Below are 3,958 nucleotides of genomic sequence, written 5' to 3' on the forward strand. Positions count from 1 at the left end.
GAAGTCGAACGACATGGCAACAATGATGTTGAACGGAACGGAACTCGCGACTGGCAGCGTTAGCAGTGGAAGGCTTGGCACCGGTGGCTGTTCCACTTTGGCAGTGACTTCACCAGCAGATGACGGCAACATAGCAGGGATGGCGAGTGAAGAAGGAAGAAGAAGGATTGTGCGGTGAATTTTTGAGTTTTACTGAATATGATAAACGGTGAGGTTAAGATAACTAATAAGTGAGTTTTTGGGGCGTTTCTTTAGTTGTTTAGATTTTTTGTTATTAAATTCATTAGAGTTGGTTGATAATTGACAGATATTGAATTGGTTACTTAATAAAATTATTTATATTTTTATTACATTTTATAGCAACAATCAAATCAGCAACAAAATTAAATTTCACCAATTCAAATAATAGTTAAAAACAGAACTTCAATACTTGATAATTTCTCATAAAAAATACTTTATTCATCATTTTTATTACTTGAAACAGTTAATGTACTTACTATTTAGTGTTATATTTCCGTCACGTCAAAATTTATACAATATAGTTATTAAAGCATCAAAACACAACTATTAACTTAGCTCAATGGCAAGTAGGTGAAATTTATATTTTTATGTTCATTTAGCTTTTTAAAAAGAAAAAAACAAGTTAGACTTGTCGACCAGCCATTAATAGGGATAAATTAGATATTTTAATCCATTTAACTTTGGCAGAATGAGCCAATTCGTTTAAGGGCGGCAACATACAATCTATCCACAAGTATTTAATCCGATTCAATTCGATCAAATAGGATTATCAATTTAATCTGCAGCAAATAGGATAGGATGTGGATAGGATTTTCGTGCAGGTTGGGTAGGATGCGAGTTGAGCCTTAATCATATCCGATCAATTCGCATCCTATATATGTATATATTATATACTTATATAAAAATATGTTTCAAGTGGATGTTGAACCAAAGACTTCTCACTAAATGCAAAAGATCTTTAACCACTAAAGGATATTATTAATTGATAATTTAATTTATTTTTTTTATATAAATGTCAATTTTATTTTAAATTATCATTAAGTTATATAATAATATTGCATCTTTTTTATAACATGTGAGTAGAATCGAGTATCTATAGGTTAAGAATGAGTAGGATTAGGATTGAGATATTCTCAACTTGTGGATAGGATAGAGTAGGATTGAGTTTATATAAAAATCTCAATTTATGCGTAAGGTTAGGGTTGGATTCAAATCCTATCCTACCCTACTCATTACCACTCTTAAATCCATCCTATTTTGAGATGGATTTGGACGGGGTGGATAACCAGTTTTGCTATCCTTACTACTCGTTTGAGAATATTATTTTAAATCTTAAAGTTTGTTTTCTTTTAAGGATGGAAATTAAATCCCCTAACCTGTCAAGACACGTCTTTAAATTAAAAAATAATTATCTACACTTTTATAAGGCATATTTTATTCCACTCTACAAATTGAGGCCTTGTTGATACATCAATTTAAATTCTAGTTTTATAAAAATATTATTTGTATATTAAAATTAATTATTAAAATCAGTTATTAATATATTTGTGTATAAATATATGTATAGTTTAATTTATTTTTAATGTGTATTTATATTCTAACATATATTTTATATTATTGATTGATTTTAATGAAAAAAACCAAAAGTCGTTACAAAAGTAATAACAAATTTTGATCTTCAAAATATTTTTTGTGACAATATATTTTTTCTATCATAAAATTTTGTTACAAAATGTAACTTGATTTTGTAATATTTTTTTTCTTTAGTTACAAAATACTATTTATTTTGTAATATTTTTTTAATACAAATTACACGCATAATTTGCCAAATTATATTATTTTTTAATTAATTAATATATTAACTAACTTACTCAGCAAATCAACATTTATATAATATATAATAACATAGATAGTTCAAATATCTTTCATTTAACTAAGATTGTTTTATAAATCTTCAACATATAAACTTTAAAGTACAAACTAACAAGACACATTGAAGAACCCTAATGAACTAGATAGATACATATAGGATAAAAAAATAAGGAATTATAAATCTCCAAAATATAAACTACAAATTACAAACTCCATCATGTTCATACAGCTCCTTTCTCATGGAGAAATTTTTAATAAGTGTCACACACCTGAAAAGGCCACCAACCAAAAAACACTAGTTTAAGAAGTAAGATTTGTTTTTCCTTTAAAAATGCACGGAAAAAACTAAAAACTATACTCGTATTATTCAACAATGAATACAAACTCTAAAATTCTTACCATGTCCTTTTCCAACTCTTTTTCAGTTGAGCAACATACTCATCAATTCTTTTGATGGCTTTCACCTATCGATGTAACAATTGAAGAGTAGAGTTTAGACCTTGACAAAATAATTTATTAAAAAAATCTGCATAATCTCACACTATTAACTTAAATAATCATAATAATTATGATCATTTATACTAACTGTTTTCAGATTATGATAGAATATTTTTGTACGAATCTCTTGTCTCTGTTTAACATAAGAAACAAGATATAAAAAATCAAAACAAAAATTAGAAACAAGATATAACACTAATTATAACTTAGATTCTTTGTTAATAAGAGCACGGAAAAGGATAAATGCCTACCAATTTTCAAAAACAGTGAAGCATTATGTATCAAGTTGTATAACCTTGGTGATTGTAGAACAAGCCTCTCAACATCTCTAATGTATATGATGGGAGCAGTTTCTGAGATAGAAACCAAGATCTGCAATTCTAAACAATTTTTTCTAGAAAATTTGAGCTTTACTTTCTCTGTTACCTATAGTTTCAAATTGTTCAGTTAGCACAAATTAAATGAGACTTGTAACATTGAAAACAAGACACTTTGCAGAGCATGGTTCTTCACGTCCTGTCACCTAAGGTTTGTCAATGGTAGAGTTTTGCCAATATCAACAATCTGCTAAAATTCAAAACCCTATTGCATTACCAACCAAAGGCATAAGCACATGCTTATCAAAGCATCAATATCCTCATTACATAAACTATACACCCATTCTTAATAAGAAATTCTAATCAAAATTCATAAATTTCAATAATCAAAATTTATAATCAGTACAGTTTAACAATTCATAGTATTTTTTCTTTGAAAATCTCTTTACAAGAATATTCACTTTTTTTTACATGTATCTTCTTCTTGCTATCAATTCAACTACATATCTTTGATGCAAATGGCTTTAAATATTAGTATTTACACAGCATCTCATCCATTTTAATTTCATATATATAATAAATCAATATATCATTCCATCCATCAGATTAACCATCATCTAAGTCTGGTCTAGGACATGACTTAACATTTTTTTATATACATGAAAGGGGTTTGGATGATTGACACTAACAGAAACTCAGGAGGAACAAAATAAATCAATATTATAAAGCCTTAATCAAAATACTAACAGGAACTCAAGAAGAACAAAATCAGAACCATTCACTAACAGAAAGAAAAGAGAAGCAAATTTTAAATTTACCTAATCAGAACTTCTGATAACCAAATCCCAAATTTCAGAAGAGAAGAAATCTTAATCAGAAATTCCAAATTTCTAATAATCAGAACCCTAAATCCCTAATCATAAATTCCAATATTCAAATCCCTAATCAGAAATTCTAATAACCAAATCCCTAATAAAAAATTCAAAACATATAATTTACTTGAACTGAACTTGAGCAGAGGCTAGAGAAGAGAAGAAGACCAGCGGCAGAAGCAATTGTTGTCGCCGTCGTCATTCAGGCCTTGAGGGTCAGAGAAGCTCCATCGCTGTTTGCAATTGTCATCGTCGAGAGAGACGTCATCACTGGGAGCCGAGAAGCAATGCACCACCATCGTGACTCCAAGGATAGGGAGCGGTGACTGGCGCCGTCATGGTGCTGTTGAGAGACAGAGAGAGGACTGAGAGGGAAAG

This window comes from Arachis ipaensis, chromosome B04 (assembly GCF_000816755.2).
Source record: "Arachis ipaensis cultivar K30076 chromosome B04, Araip1.1, whole genome shotgun sequence".
NCBI lineage: Eukaryota > Viridiplantae > Streptophyta > Magnoliopsida > Fabales > Fabaceae > Arachis > Arachis ipaensis.